Source organism: Falco naumanni, chromosome 8 (assembly GCF_017639655.2).
Source record: "Falco naumanni isolate bFalNau1 chromosome 8, bFalNau1.pat, whole genome shotgun sequence".
NCBI lineage: Eukaryota > Metazoa > Chordata > Aves > Falconiformes > Falconidae > Falco > Falco naumanni.
Window position 1 is genome coordinate 48,238,925 of NC_054061.1, and position 17,471 is coordinate 48,256,395.

General features: G+C 37.2%; 1 protein-coding gene across 5 annotated transcripts in view; it reads right to left on the bottom strand.

Moving 5' to 3' along the window:
* Positions 1–17,471, bottom strand: part of ZNF385B (zinc finger protein 385B) — a 168,577-nt gene that overhangs the window by 82,755 nt on the left and 68,351 nt on the right. The window contains exon 1 of one of the 5 annotated variants that reach the window (XM_040603335.1): positions 6,758–6,921. The exons of the other annotated variants lie outside the window; for them this stretch is intronic. The gene's annotated coding sequence lies outside the window, so the exon portion shown is untranslated. Of the gene's footprint in view, positions 1–6,757; positions 6,922–17,471 lie in introns of those variants that run through there. 5 annotated transcript variants of the gene reach the window in all.

Consider the following 17,471-nt stretch of genomic DNA (forward strand, 5'->3'; position numbering starts at 1 on the left):
AAATTCCAGATGGGACTCAAAAATAAATAAAGCAAGAAACTGATAACTTCAAGGTCAAGTTGCATTTGAAGATTAACATATATTCAGACATTAAGAAATAAGGGTGTGCATTTAAAGCTTAATAGCTAGTCACACAAATTCCTTGTGAGAGACACTGCACCAGCATCTATGTGAAGTCTACCCTAATTCATTTAAGGACCTACTTAACTAGGTCTAGTTCTAAACTAGATCTAAAAAAAGAAAAAAAATTAATGCCCTGAGATAATTATAGACAGTTGATGTGCAGTGGTAGAGGTTTGCCTAGGATTTCAGCTCCTATGTTTCTAGCTCAGATATCTTAAAGAAGGACAATATCTGGATAAACTGGGGGGTGAAGGAGTAGGATACTTGGACTTCTCAAGTGCAAAGGAAGAAATGCATTTAAAATTGAACAGTAAATAGGGGTCAAACGAAGTTTTAGAAGGGATCCAATCAAAGTACGAAAATGAAGAATGATACAAAAACTGGCATACACACCCACAGATCATCTAGCAGCTTCTAGCAATAAAAACAAAAAGCAGACTTAACTGTCATCTTGCTATATTAGCTTAGTACTTCCTCACTGCACCTTAGTGAGAGGAGGGATTCCTTGGTGTGAAGGCACAGACGCAGGAATCCTTCCCCTCAAGAAGTCTGGCAGAGAGATGCTGCACAGCTGCTCAGAGCAAAGGCCTCTGGGCAGAGCACAGTAAAACTGTCACAGCCACCATGCAACATCCTTGCAACAGCTCAAATTAAGAAACATTGCCGCCCTTCCAGTAAGTCCATCTTTCACCATTTTGTTTCTTGTGGTGTTAAGAATTGTTCCAGATTCAATTTAATAGGAGTTTGTGTATTTTCTCAGAGGTCAGTATCAAGTACTCCATTATTCATGCTCACGTTTAGGGAATTCATCCTTCGGGTATCATGGTTTTTAAATACTGATGAAAGGTCTTAAAAGTCCCCTGCATTTGTATTCATAATTGACAGTATTATATAATCTTTAAGTACTGAATGACTCACAATTGGGTATAAAACACTGACTTTGTAGAAACTGTTATGCTGCTTAGTATTTCTTAGACTTTCCTTGCTCTAAGGGTCTAGGATTTCAATCCCTGATGTTCGGATTTACAAGAAGCAATTCCTCTCAAGTAGAAGTCTTTCCTTTGTTTAATTTTAAAAGAATTTAAAAAGAAAAGATGGTGCTGAGATCCCCATTTTTGTTAGACTTGCGTAACTACATCTCAAGGTACTTCTCAAATAGCTTAACTGAAGGATTTCCCAAATCTTACAACTATATCTCCAACTATAAGCAAAATAAATCCCTGGGTTTAAGGATTCAACACATTAAATGTATTTGAATGAATCTTTCCTGTGTAGACAAAATACTACAAAAATTATTGTTTGTTCTGTGGTTAGTTTTTCTGTAATCAGCTCACCCTCCCAAGTCCACAAAACCTGCTCATTTCTTTCAACTCAAAGAGCTACTCAGATCCCAGTAACATATCTTTGAAACATCAAGACTATTACTATCTTCTTAAGTACCACTACAGTATAGTAAGTCTTTAATTTAACTGGATCCCTGAAGAGGAAGAAAAAGGGTTATTGAGTTGGTTTTGTTTGCTTGTTTGTTTTACTGTTATTAAGCTGTAATAGGATCCCACCCCTTTCATTATCTGATACTATTTCTCAATGGCCAAGCTTGAACAGGGACTCAAAAAGTAAAATGACGCTGTTCTTAATGTCCCAAGAGCAGACAGCTAACACAGTAAACTGATACCATTTACAGCTGCTAGAAGTAAGAATCTGGCTTAAAGACCTCTCATGTCGTCTAACTAATGTTGCAAAGCACCACATATGCACAGAGTATGCCTCTAAAAGTAACTCCAAGGTTACTCCACACAAAGGAACAGCAATAACCAAATGGCAGCATAACAAATGTCACCTTTATGAACCTGGTGACCAGGACAGGAATCACAGACTAACTCCACTGCAGGAAAAGCATTATTCAAAAGGTATCTCTGAGTTGACTAGATATAGACAATTTTGAAATAAATATTTTAATGAGGTTATTAAAACCCTGAAACACAAACATAAAACACCATCCCTACTGCTATTATTAGGACTAATTTAAAAGGTAAAGAATATCTGTACCCCTCACTGCATCACAAATGTTTGAGGCATAAGCAAAGAATGTCCCTTACTTTGATACACTGAAGCATGATTAGGATTGATGGGACAAAAGAAATATACAGTATAGCTAAGGCTTAATATTGGGAAAACCAATATCCAAAACAACCTATTCATTAAAGCAAAAGGAGAACGTCCCACGGGAAAGTCAGGAAAGCCAAATACCTTAGGACCTCTAAAGAGAGATCAGAAAATAATGAAATTCGTGCATGCAGCCTATTCTCCCATTTCAGTATCAATTTCACTTTTGTTTCATTTGTATTTTTAATATTAAAACTCATTAAAAGTATTTCAAATGTGATAATTACCATAATTGTAAAATTTAAAGAGCACAGAGCCACAGAATAATCATTTAGTCTCTATCATTGCTGATCTTAAAGTATATCTTTTACTATTGAGTATGCTCAGTGAAAAACTGATTTTGTTCTATAGCTGGAGTTCTACTTAATCATAAACCACACATCACTCCCCATGGACTCCCTTGCACTCAAGATGCAGAACCAAAATGAAAATGCCCCCCCTTCTAAGATTTTACTTATATTTCATTTAAACTGGACAAAGACCAGATTCTGTGGATTGCTGAGCCTATTTCTAATCTCACATATGGTCTTGTCCATTAGCTTAATTCCACTAGCCTCAGAGGATTTGCATGGGTAAAAAAAAAAAAAGGCTGTGCAAGCCAGCCACAAGACACTTTGAGCTGAAGCACACACCCCACGACAGCCTGACCTGCAGTACATTAGGCAACTGGTAGGCAGTGGAGATGCTGCTGAGCCTTTTGTTTTAAAGCATGTCAGAAATACAATACACCACTTCAGAAGCCAACTCCTCATTCTACTGCAGTGAGCAGCAAAACTTCCAACAAAACCAGCATTACAAGCTGACGGTTTGAGGGTAAAAAACAACATTCACAAGAAAACCTGGTCACTCAGCTTTATAGCTCAGCACATACCATAAACTACAAGACCACAGAGAAAGAGATGGACACCCTACTCCTTTACCTCCAAGCATCTCCTCTATTTTTTACTGGATGAACAGCTATCCTTTCAGTGCCATCAGAATCACATAAGCATAGGAATTACTTTATCAGTTAAACCGCAGGTTTGAATCTGTTCTTATTCCTGTTTTTTTCAAAAGCTTTGAACACTTTGAATTAATATCTTTTCATGTCTATAGTGCCCTTAGGTTCCTATAGTTCTAAGCAAGCCTGGAGTAAAGTATCTCTTCCCACTATTAGTGATATCCCTAGTCTGATCTTGACTGTACCTGGAAAAAAAAACAATACAGAGGAAACCCCGCTGCTTCCATAATTCTCTACCACAATCCTGTTCTGACGTCTCTTCCCCCCTACAGTTTCAGGCAGCATGTTAAAAAATTGCAAATACTTTGCTCAGACAATTTTCCTTCTCAGCCTCACTGCTGACTCACACTTACCCAGAAATTGGAAGTTTTAAAATGTACATCTCCAAAATGGCCTCTCTTCCCAGGCATTCTAACCAACGAATCCTTTATTTACAGAGAAGCATTTTACCAAGTTCTAGAGATTTGAGACTACCCAAGATAAAACAGACAGACTTTTGGATTAAACTAAATGCAGCTTCTTGGTTTTGCAAGAACATGTGAAGGAAGAGATCAGGGATTTAGGAAGACCTTTAGCTATGGATGTTACTTTTCAGGACAGAATTCATGAATTCCTATGAAGTATTTCATACTTAGCAAAAAACTGAATAGCTATGAAATACACGTAGGGATGTTCAAATTAAGATCTTTGAACTACTGCTATTTCTTTAGGGCTTGCAACCTTCTTTTCATAAGTAAGTTTTAAAAGTTCGTAAGTCAACATCCTATAGCTAGATTAATATTCAACTCTCAAAAGGGACAAAACCCGTGCTTTCTAGTCAGCCATGATTTTGCTATGATTTACTCATACATTCAGTACTTCTGTTCTTTGTCAGAGATAACCTCACCCACACACAAGGCAGGGCTGCCGCCTTGCTCTGCTGCGCTACTACCTGTCATTTCAGGAAGTTGGCAGTAGCTTTTCAAAGAACTTTTCAGAACTATTTTTAGACCTATTACTGACATTTCTACCAAATTTTCATCTGTGCCACCATGACATGGTGACAGACATTAATATACGGTATCTCAAGTCACTAAAAAGCAGTTAATATCAACAAACGTTAATTTTCACACAGGAGACAAAGCACATGAATCAATCTAAGAATAACCTTGGAAGCTATTGCCAAACACAATCTCCCATCTACATGATCCTCTTAAATTCAATCTTAAAAAAAAGAGAGAAGAAAATTTGGGTTTAGTATCATGGAACCTCCAAAACACTTTCAAGCTCATTCAAGGTGGAATTCTGGGAAAAACAATGCTTTAGATGCTTTAGCTACTTTTCTGGGATTAAGAATTAGCCACCTTTTCAGAAGTCTTCTAATTCTGTATTTACTCTTAAGACACAGGCTACCAAAAATAGCTAGCTAAATAAATGAAGGAATGTAGAACACTATCTTTTCATATCTTTAAAGTTCTCACTGGATATTGCTTTTTAAATATATTACACTTTCTAAAGGAAAAGCTGGTCTAAGGCTGACTCATCAGTCTTTTGCCATAATTATTTCATTCAGTCCTTTATGTCCAGTTTCATGAAGGCCTCCTGATACATGTCAGCAACAGCTACTTTCCTAAGAACGCTGTAGGACTGTATCCCTAAGTAATCTTAAGTAACATAAAAGTAATTTAAGTCTCTAGTGTCTGTAATAGTTACAATTCTATTTTAGTAATTATATATTATATGCAAGGGTGTATTATATTTTGGTTTATTTACAACAACGAACAAGAAGTGTTCTAAATTGAAGACAACTATAGAAGCATATGATCAGTTTAGGGATTTTTGGGGGCAGTGCTTTGTTTTGCATTTTTACTTTTATTAGCATTTTCTTAATCAATCAAAATAGGCTTTTCTAAAGGCTTAGGACAGATACTATCCTAGTTGTTAAGTAATATGGTGGTTTGTGTAATACGGTAAAAGGTATGACTGCATGCTTCCATGAGCAAGAATAATGCAGGTAACAAGGAGCAAGATATGGTGAGATGAACTTGAGTATTCTTTTGCATCGAGGAAATGTCTTGACATTTAACAGTGCATGTATTGTTGTAGAATAACAAAGAGGAATAGTTCAAAACAAAATTTTCTTTCTTCCTTTCTTAAAGCTCTCTTTTTCTTCAGATTCCCCAGTAAAATCTTGAAAGAACAATCTGATTCTTTAGTCATCAACTTCATTTTAGTACAAAGCACAGCATCACTAAGGACATATATTTGTTACTGTCTAAATATCTGGTAAAAACAGAGGAAAAAATTAAAAATTACTTCAGAATATAATTTAGCTATATATGAAAGTCTTTTTTATTCTAGTACCACATGAGCACACCCATGCAAGCAAGATGCTAAATAAAAAAGCGATACCAAATGGAGCTCTGCATAGACATGGAGGTGAGTCAGCCACCAGGTGGGTTTTGAAAATAACCTACAGAAAGTACCTTGTAAATGCTGGTGAGATGCCTCATCACCTGTGGATAACTGCACTTATCACTGTTATGTCAATCATTACCTCTTCAATTAAAGGAATCTGCTTTATCAGGGAACACTGGACATCAGTTTGGTTCTATCCCCAAAGGGTGTATATAGAAGTGCTTTGCTGATCACTGTCCTTTGAAATGTGCAAATCTGAGATACATTTCTCTTTGGTAATAACTGTTAATGAAATTACCTAATAAAACAGAGATTTCAATCACAAAGACCACAAAATTAGATTGGTTTCATAGTATAAGCTGATCTTCACTGTCTGGCTTGTATTACTACTACAACAGGCAACACATTTAGAATGACTAGGGGGTTTGTATGCTACTTTTTATGGTAAGATCATATTTTTCAGTAGCTTGTAAATTGTCAGTTTATTAGTTGAACTCTTCCTCATTTAGTTTAAATTTTTATTATTGTTTTAAATTTCAAGTCACTTCTGAGAACATCTATTATAAATAACTGGAGGGCATATATGCTTGAACAAACAAAAACTGGTAGACATTGCCCAGTTAGGATTACCTGATGCTTCCTTTGCGAAGGATTCTTAAAATTTTTCTGAGGAACTTCTCACATTTCGGTTGTCCATGGATATCTGGAAGAATATCCTAAGGCTGTCCACCTAGTCTTTGAATTAGTGATATACCTTCTGAGCTGTTAAAAATCATCAGTTCCTACCCCAGGGAGATTTCAACAACCTACAAAAATTCTATAACCAATCTCAGAAAGGACCATGCTACTTCTAAAGCTCATGCCATACCCACAACCGTCACACACTTGGTCACTTACACCCATTTGAGTTGTGAAAAAAACACCAGGGTAAGAGAGCAAAACGTCTACTCTCAAAACTGAAATTTAGCACTTTGTCTCAATACTCGCTACCTCCTCTCCTTCCAATGGACAGGTTTCCCCCAGGGCTATGAGGACAGCCAGGCAGCACATGCAGTTAGAAATTGTTCCTACCCACAGAACATAGGGAACAACATTCTTCAGAGTCTTCACAAGAAGGATGTTGGAAACAAGAGGAACCAAGACAGGTTTAACTTCCTCTTACAAGTTCCTGGATTCAGCAACTTTTCGCTTGAATTGAAAATTGCCAGCTTTTATCATCACACGATATTATTAGCCCTGTAGATCAGACAATAACAAGAAATAATAAGCATACTGTCCTCTGTACCTTCTTGTGCCATTCCGGTTGCACTGAGGTCAGTTTTGTTCTTGCTCCCCTTTGCCTATCTGCCCACAGTGAGGCAGAACTTCTGCCTAAAGGCGCAGAGGACAAACAGGAATAAACATTACAGCAAAGGATTACAGGCAGGTATGAGTAAATCATACATAAAGAAACTCCTGATCTACGCCAAAGCAAGCTGTATCAGGATCAGAATTTTCCTCTGCTAATCTTCAGTGTCTCATAAAAACGCTAATGAAAGACCTGATCAAAATCCCAGAAATTAAAGCAGGAAAAAACTATTCCAAATATAACATACTTCTAAACAATCCCTTGTTTTAATTGCACAACTCCAAGCCTTGGCCAACAATGTTCCGCAGAATTCAAGCCAAACCCATCCCCAACTGTAAAAAGTTGTTGTTCAGATAGATCCTACCTTCTTTTACCAGTTAAACCAAGTTTTGTAGGAGAGAGTACTGCTTGTGTCTGTGTCCACTACCCTATTGAATGTTGCGTAAATATTAGGCTTCCTGCTTGTGGAGAAACTACTGCAAAGTCTCTTTCAGTTCTGTTTGCACATTTCAAACTTCTGCGTGATTTAGAACAAGGAAGTTTATGTAATGCTCCTGAGAAAGTGCAGTACATCATGGCTCATTTTAATTCAGGTATGAATACATGACACAGATGAATTCACAAAACACTCCTTTCATCTGAAATTTAAGTAGTAACCCTTTTCCCCCTGAAGGTTTAAGCAGCTTTAAGTGACGAAATGATTATATTTTGCTGTTTCTTTAAAGCAGTACTGGATAGAAACAGCTTAAGATTATTTTTTCCTGAATTTATTCAAATATACACCATCGACTATAAGGAAATTTGAATAAGTCATTCCAAAAGATCTTGATGTTCCCTACAGTTATACAATATAATGACTTTAAACTGCATTTTAGTATTACAGCACATAAAAGCATCTTTTCCCTAAAGGCGAAATTGTCAAGTGCTGAAAAAAAACAAATATCTGTTTGCCAAATCAAGAAATCTGTACATGCATCTAGGACGCAGATTTTATTTGTGCACTGCCCATTACCAAAATTCTTGCTTACTTGTAAAGCTGGTTTCGTATTTCCTACAGATAAAGCTTTTTAAATCACTATCATTAGGAAATATAATTGGGAAGGTGATGGTGTAGTACTTTTGTACTTCAGAGTCCTGTTCAAACACCCCCTTTTGAGGACCCTTTCTGACCCCGATTGCTGCCTTTTGCCCCTACGACTCAGAGCCCTACGTCTTCTTTCCCAAAAGTAGGGTCAATGATAGCCACTGCCACCAGAAAGGGTTAGATATTTTTCCTCATCTGGCAGCAGTTGTGTTGCTCAGCTTATGCCAAAATTCATGTCATCTTTGGTGCACAAGCTTCCAAGTTTTATTGGGCTTTCTTTCTCAACAGAATCCCTTTCTCAGCTTATCAGAGCTGCATGGTCTGTATGAAGCAGCTCTTATGAGCTAAAGTGGGGGGTTTTATGGTTGGTTGCAGTGTTTTGGGTGTTTTTTTTTTTTGAGGATGGGGGGTGTTAGGGGCAGGGCGTTTGTGGAGGTTTTTTGTTGATATTTTTTTTTGTGGATATTTGGGGGTTTTGTTTTGTTTTTTACAGTTTCTGGATAGATGGAATTTTCTCTACTGTTTTCATCACATTGCAACAGTCTCCAAAGGTTTGACATCAGGTTTTGGACTCTCATTTCTCCCTCTCCACTTGCAAGCCATTTTGCCAGGACAATGTCAGCCTGGACTTGCCATCCACTGGCCAAGAGCAGCAGACAGACAATGCCTGAACAGCATGGACTGCTCATTGCCTATGCCTTACCTCCCGGTAGTCAGGAACATCCCAAGATTTGGGGGTTGTCTGCGCTGCCTGGTAGCCATTTGCTATGGACAACATAGAGCAGCCTGCCACATTCTGTGGGCTATCAGATGAGCCACACTGGAAAACCAAAGATAAGTGCAAATCTAGACATTACCATGATAATGGTAGCACAGGGAAATTATGACTAGTGATGTTTAACTCAGCACCCTAAAGGCAGCATGGATGATGTGGACTGCTCCAAGTTCAGAAAGAATTAATACATTTCTAAATACAGAATGCTGAAATCACGGAAGTGAGCAACAGGAACAACCAAATCACCATATTTCTCACATTGACTTCTCTGTTAAAACCTTTTACAACATGTATTTCTTTGCCGCACAGCAAGTTATTATCATGACTATTATCTGAATACACAAAATGACACAGAGAAGCAAAGGTCTAGAAAAGTCAGAGAACATTTCCCTACCACAAAGAATTCAGCACCCAAACTGTAAAAACTATAATCATAAAATAAAACATAAGAACAATGCCACAGACACATATATGAAGAGAAAGAGAAGAAGAGATAAATGTTTGTGAAATAGCTGTATTTGCAGTCCTGAAGCACCTACAAACATGCAATGTAATTTGCTGGAATCTGAACGATTTAACTAGATTAAACTAAATACTGTACTAATCCTCAATTCTGCCTAAGAAAAACATCTCCCCAGGACATTTTCATGCCTTTATAAAGTTAAAACAAGGTGACAATAACCAAAAATTATAGTCAATGGATAGACATAATTTTTAGTTTAAAGAAAGGTAAAAGAAGTAGTTTTAAAAGCATTGGAATCCTATGAAATGGAATTTGCCACAGTCCAAAGATAGTACTTACACTGAGCAGAAAGTATTTTGTAACACTCAGTTCATAGCATTTTATTAGTATTTATTTCATAATACTAATTCAAAATAAGCATTTTATTAGTATTTATTTTAACATCTTAAAAAAACTACCAATGACATTCCTCCAGACAAGGTTGCCTTGTATGAAAAAAAAAAAAACAAACCAACCCAAAACCACCACAACGAAAAAACAACAGAAAAACAACCAAATGTGTTCTACAAGCTAATCGCCTAACTATAAACAGGACTTTGAGGGCAAGGGCAGCAGGAGAGCATTTATGCTGTCAACCTAACAAGGCATCCTAAGAGGAATTTTCTGAATGCATCATGGATATTTTTAACATTGCAGCTAAGCAGTACAGTGTAATCTGCAACACATTAACATTTCATAAGCTAAATAATTTGAAGTTGTTCTTTAAAGTACACATGAAGGTATTCCCTATTTCAAACGCTATTACTATTTATGGTTATTTAAACTATTATATAACATAATATCTGTGAACAGGATTTAGCAGCATAATACTAAAAGGAAATTAAAGACATAAAATAATCAAGCATTAAATTTTTACAGTAAGCCATCAGCATACTCAGAAATAAGAAACAAATTTATTTTAATATTTAAGAAATACATTCTTCCAATGGGCTTACTAACAAGAATTTTCATTTATAGCCTTCCTTCAGAAAATGTCATGATTACCATCTGAACGGGGGGGGAAAAAAAAGATAAAGTTCAAATGCTGATTTTGGCATTTGTATTTCTCTGATGTAGTTTACCTAAAGATAAAAAGTATCTAAAAAAAATAATAAAAATAGATCACAGGCACCTACAGTGCTAATGTTTCCTAATTTGACCAGTCAGTTCCTAAACTACAGCAAATGAGTACAGCTTTCACTAATGGATTGCTATTAAAAATAAATCAGCAAAACAGTGCATGTATTTCTCCTTCCATACAGCTGGAGCAAGCATACACTGTTCTATTATGCAGTTAGTGGAAAGACAGATTTTAATCTCCACATGGAATTACTTACCCAGAAGCATGTTTCTCTTCTACAGTTCGTCCAGTAGAATAGAAAGTTTTGCACAATAGATCTTGCAAAGGGAACTTTCTCACAAGCTCCTTCTTGACTTGGTGCAGGTTTTGAGTAGGGTTTGAACTTGAGCTGCTGAGAAATATGCCTTGCCCCATAAAACTGCTGGGACACTTTACTTCACTCTCATTGGTGAACGATACCTCTTCAGACTATGTGGAAGAGATGCAAAAACAGGCAGTAGCTGCTGCCACCTTAATTTGAGGTAACAAAACCATTAAAAAAAAAAGTCATCACTAAAGTTTTAAAGTTACATATTTTACTACATCTGTCCTGTTTAAACTGCAACTGTGTAAAACCAGTTGCCTATCTTTGACCAAGGGAAAGATTCCCTACAGAACTACTGCATTACTTAGAGTAATACAGTAACACAGTGTATCAAGGAAAATTTAAGTGGCAGGCTAAATTAGTGTTTTGCAAAAGCAAATGCCCCATCTTTCCATACTGCTTGATTACATTACAGCTGAACTTGTTTCCTCTGATAAAAGTCTTCCTTTACAGAAATAACAGCAGAGTCTGTTTGGGATTTTTTGTTTAGCTCAAAAGTTACCTACAAAATTAATATGGACACAGAATAAAAACATTTACAACATTGCTGCTACCATAGCAAGTACCTACTGTCCACTAAAATCCACCAGACTGTTTTTTCACAATTAAAATTAGCCTCTGCTACGAAGAGAAAAAAAACACACCCTCTTCCTATTATAAAAGCAAAAGACACATCATCTGAAAGCTGGGACTCAAACCATAGATTTCTAACCAAACGAGATGCCCATGCCCTGCATATCTCTTCACTTTGGGATGTGCTGTGTCAGTACAATGCAGCTGGGGTCTGTGAAGAACTTCTGACTCTTCAAAAGAAATTTCCCAAAAGTATCCTAGTAAGATTAAGTGATAGAAAGAGTTGTAAAATAAAAAAAATTAAAATAAAATAAAAAAAAAAGGTGGCGGGGGAGGTGAAGAAGGAAAGAAATCCAAGTGCATTAAGGACAGACTTTTATCTGATGCAATTTACAGTTGCAGTAACGTCAGATAATTCCTCATGGAGAAACTAAACTGAAGATCATGGAAGAAACTACATATAACCCTTCCACCTTGGTGCCTTCCCTTAAATGTATAGAGTTAAGATTTACTTGATTTCTTTGTTTTGTTTTTATAGAAGTAAAGGGATGGGAGGAGGGGTAAAACAGGACTTTGAAAAACTATTTGGAACAAACTTCCACATACCTAAAAATACTAGCCAAATTTTTGTGACCAGATGAATTTTGTACCCAGTCCTTAATAAAACATATTGTTCCAGTGACGACACTCTTCTCTAGGGTGTGACTATGGGTTACTCAAAACCACACATATGAAACTTTAGCTTAATCTTATTTTATTCTACAATGTTCTACTCTTTATTCTTTTTACTAAAAGGGGGATTACTTTGATAATTACCCTGCCAACATGACTTGGCAGCAATTACACGACTTTGTTACATGTCCTGAAATATTTGGTATTGTTAAAAGTCCCTTCCTTCTCTTTTTATTTAAAAAAAAATAAAAAATAAAAAAAATAAAAAGGGAATGGGCATTTCTAGCCATAATGATCAGAGAAAAACAGTGGAAAAAATGAATCAGCTTTGACATAAAAAGGCAAATAAAAATGAAAGCCAATTAAAAATAAACCTCTCTGATTTTTAAGCAAATCTTGTGATCTTGGAAGATGTGACTCATTCTCATTGCACACTTGGGATTGGCAACATCAAACCTCTATGAAACTTTATGTAGGTTTTATACAGACTCTGATGACTTAGCAAGATGACCAGTATTCCCAAGTAAATACTGCGTTTTCTCACGCTGACAATAATACTAATGCTTGTATTTTCTGTGATGTCTGAAGGATTTATTTATTTTTTTAAAACTTCACAGTTAACTGCAGAAGTGTTTCACGTGTTCCATAAGCACGTAGTATGTATATACAATTAAGGCAAGACAAAATGGCAATGACTATATCCCCCCCGCCCCCCCAAAACTGGCAGGCATGTTTCCCCCACTTGGTCCACTTGTTCAATGACTGTAATGCCTCTTTTCTGGCAATGTTTGACGGCTCCTTACTAAAGCCATTAGCCTCTACACTAGCACACTCAGGTTTAACCACCTAGCTGGTTCAACACACTGTAGCTCCCTTCTGTTTCCCTCTCCCTCCCAACAGTATGTAACAGCCAGTCTCACAGAAGACCAGTTTGCCTTTGGTTGCAGAGGAAAGTCTTAGAACTCATTCATTACAGTTTTAACATTTTAGCCTGCCCTCTAGCTCACATTAAAATGTGATCTCCAAGACACAAGAAGTCACAGTTTTCACTACAGATCTCTCTTCCCCTCCTTTTAAAACCACTATTAACTCTCATTTACTGTACTAACGCCCACTGTCCCCAAGATTTTGGGCATCCCTTGGTTTTTATTTTGTCCAAGAAGGCCTTTTCAGAGACCCATAATCAGTGCTGCTACAGCACAGATATGGCCCCATCACACTGCCAGTGTGATGGCGTTTTTGGCTATGAGGGCAGGAACATGCTTGTGAAAGCACAGCAGGTACAAACACAAGAGGGATGATGTGGGTGAAATGGAAAGCAGGACAGCACTTCTTGGAGCACCACTCTGAGGTGATCATGCAGCTATTGCATTATAGATGGTGCTAAAGAGCTGAAGAAGCAACAAGTGTAAGGATAGGTGCTGGAAAAGAAAGAAGAAAAAGACAAAAAAAACCCTAAACCACTGTATATGTGAGAGAAGAATGGAATGAAAGGGCAAAATCTTATAAGATAGCAGAAGGCATTGAGGAGAGATGGAAAGAAAGGAAAAATGGAAGTAAATTAGGCGAAGAACAATGGTAAATTAAACATGACAAAAGCAAATGCATATTTTTCCAGCTAGCTATCAGATGCTGACCTTCCAGAAGACAAGGTGGTACATCATTCACTGCAAATGTGGCACCAACTACCACAAACCTAATTAAGGGGAAGAGAGCGAGCATGAGCGCATCACACTAGGACTGTAGGAGCAACAAGAAAGGAAAGGCCTCTTGAGGAGGTCATCTGAGGGCAAGTGCACTCCGGTCTCATTCACAAGCAGCTCCTGTAGTCAAAGAATAAAGAGTTGACATACAGGTCAACTGTTAAGATACTCAGGTGGCGTCTTTTGGTTTTTTTAACCCTAAGTTCATGCTTTAAATTTCCCCTCCCTCTGTATTTCCCTAGCATCTCTCTCTCACGTGTGGATGCTGGAGAAGTGGTATTTTGAGTACTTGTAATAGGTTACTTCTTATCTCTGGCTAACAAGTTTTAATAAGGAATAAAAGTCACCTAAAATCCATCAATGTCTACACAAAACATAGTGTTTAGACTTCTTTCTATGTCCACTCTCTGTCCCCAGATTGCTTTGATACAGATAAGTCTCCCTAGTAGACTGTAATATAACATGTTTATAGTTTGGTTCATGTTCAGAAACGAAAAAAATTGTACTGTCAGGATGTGATTGAAGAAAAATGGACAGTGTATGTAGATGTGCTGTATTTTCAGCCTGAGCACAAAGCAAATCATCCTTCCAGAAGTCCAAAATACAGCACTTTGGACTTCTGTAGAGATTAGTGTCAAACAGCAATAATAGCATCCTGCTTTCTAACATTCAGAAAAATTTAGAAGCGAAAAGATGGTATATGTAGAAATGGCAAAACTTCAACAGTCATATGTGTGTCTTCCTCAGCTTTTGCTTCCAAAATTCAAATAAATATACATTCATCATAACATTAATGATAAAGAATTCCTAAATAATGTGAACAACAGCGAATCACAGAGCTTAAGCAGCTGCAAGTCTTTTTTTTTTATGATGCTTGATGATTTTTAATTATATCTATTACATATGTATTGTATCATGAAAGCCACCTGTTTGACATCAGAAATATGAAAATACAGTAAAGGCTACGGGAAAGGAACAATGAAAAGTTCCATTCAGATTTATTTTTTTTGTATCAGCATGCTTCTCTCTGTTGTTAAGGGATAATAGATGTTAGCAAACCAATCATCAATTCATACTACATAAATGTAAGCAGACTAGGTCACAGTCAAAGAACGTTAGATTAATGATAAAAAAACCAGACATATGCACTGACATGAAAAAGTAAGTTTAAAACAGCTTTCTGAGCCATTATTTAGTTTGAAAATACATTTATTTAGCTTGAAAATACATTCAAATCTTTCCAATAACTCTAAGAGTCTTCAAAATTATTAAAAAGAAAAATCTGCATACTGTTTGCAAGGACTTATATGCCAAAAAGGTTGAACATAGGCAGGAAGTGTCAAGACAGCTTTACTGAGAGAATGAAGCCATAAGAAACAAACAATACATCCAAGTATATTCTAATACTGGCTAACAGCTCAAACTACGTTAATCCTGTTTTAAGGACCATCTCACAAAAATTATTCCTTTGCCCTTTTCTCTTTCTGAAAAAGTTTTAAATTAAAAGCAGCAGCACAGCAAAGAGAAAAAAAAAAGATAAAAATGTAAATGAAATAAATCATTTCAAGGAGATAATGACACATTGATCAATTTAAAGTTCACATTTTTGGCAGGACAGGACTTTGTAAATAATACTCAGAGCTGATGACAGCATTTAGCCACTGACTTGATCAAATTTGTGCTTGTAATGGCCCAAAATTACATTCTGAGCGCTGGGTTATGAAAAGAGTAACACCCTAATGCAAGAAGAAACAGAAAAGGACATGAAATCATGTCAAGAAACACCATCTCTGCCTCAAAGATCACTCATTAGGGGATCTTACTGGCAGACTTACCTGAGATACCAGTATTTCTTTCTGTTCAGATTTTAACTTCCCCCCACCCCCACCCCGAATGGACATTCTCATCTAATGGTAGGGCACAACAGAAAGCTTCTACAGATGAAAACACTTCTGATAAAATGCAGTGCTGGAGGGTTGTACAGTCTAGTTCTAACAAATGAGTTTCAACAGGACTTAAGTATGACACAGTGCAACTCTCTTCAGTATTTGTGTTAATCCAGGGTTGTAAAACAGATGCTGAGGAAAGTCTCTTGCCTTCAGGGGCTGAGTTGCTTAACCGATACAATCTGAGAAACACAATTTCTACCCATACTCTGTACATGTGAAGTGAGATGTCTGTTCTGTGGACTGTGTATTGGCTCCAGTCTTCTCCCACACAGCCTCTTCAAGTTGGAAAGGATTTGCTCATTCCCCAGACTCCCTTCCCTTCAATCTTTCCTCTCTATTTGCCACTGTCTCTCAGCTTTTCTTTTCATGGTCTTTCCATCTATCCTTTCTTTACTTAATTCTCACAACACTGTGCATAACTAAGATGGTACTGGCCTCTCTTCCTTTTTTTTCTTCTTGCACATTGAATCCTTTTCCTCTTTGGTGCTGCTTGAGTTAGCAGCTGGTGTGGTTTTGTTTTTTTTTTTCCTGGGGTTTGCACAATATTTCATTCTGAAGCCTCTGTTCCAGTATTTCTGCAATACATCAGATCAATGGCACCCACTTCAAAGCCAACTGGAAAGCACGCACTCTTGCATCAGCATAGCTACATTGTAGATCATTGGAAGGGAGAAAGCTGTAAGGAATGGAGCCGCTCAGCACAGGAGAATCCATGTCAGGGTTATTTTGTACATGGAAGATGTGTGTGAGAAGATGACCAAGGGCTCTGCACTACACAGGGGGATTGTTTCCAGGGTCAGGTAGCTGAATTCCAGTGTAGTAGGACAGAGTCTGTTGTAATAAATTCCCTCTGAAGCAGATGGATGTGCGTTACTCTACAGAGAGACCAGGCTCTCAGAGCATGATGACAAGTAGTAGCTTGTTTTTATTTCAGCCTTAGGTGTGAAAGCCAATTAAACTGCTTAGCTGACACAAGACACGGAGTTAATTTTTCTTGGCAGCCAGCCTTCTCTTTCTACAAAGTCACTGAATTGTGTGCATGGGCTTTGCAGAGATGGCACCTGTACAGACACATCAGAACTCGAAACAGATTTACACCTGTTAAAATCCATCCCCAAAGGTTTGCGGGTTCACAGATGCACACAGTTGTTTGAATGTTACTCTGACTCCACAAGTATTTATATCTACTATGAATATAAGCATATGCTCCCAAATCTGTGTATGAACAAGTGCAAGATATACAGAAGGTTGGCTGAAAATTTCCAGACTTTGGATGGAAGAAAAACAGCCCTTCACTGACTCCAGGAACAGCGCCACAGAAGCGGCTTCACTGTCAGACCTCCACCTATACCCTTCTGATGGAAAATTCCAACAGTTTGCTCTGCAGCTTCCAAAGCTAACACTTCTAAAAGCATCACATGAATTGTGTAGGGTATGTTGCTACAGCTCAAAAATCACAGCGACATCTCAGAGCAATTACTTCATCTTGAAATATTATCTCTGAATCACATTACACTCAGTAAGATTTCCTCAAAGAAGGTTATTTGCAATGTATACACGACACACTTTATAATCTGGATAAAATACTAATCTTGCAATTTTAACCTCTAAGCTTCTTATATGATACCCTAACTGCCTTTTATCACATGCATTTAGGCATGTATTTCCTCCAGGGCATCTAAGACATACCAGTTTTATTCCTTTGGGACAACTTGTTCACATAGGACATACTTT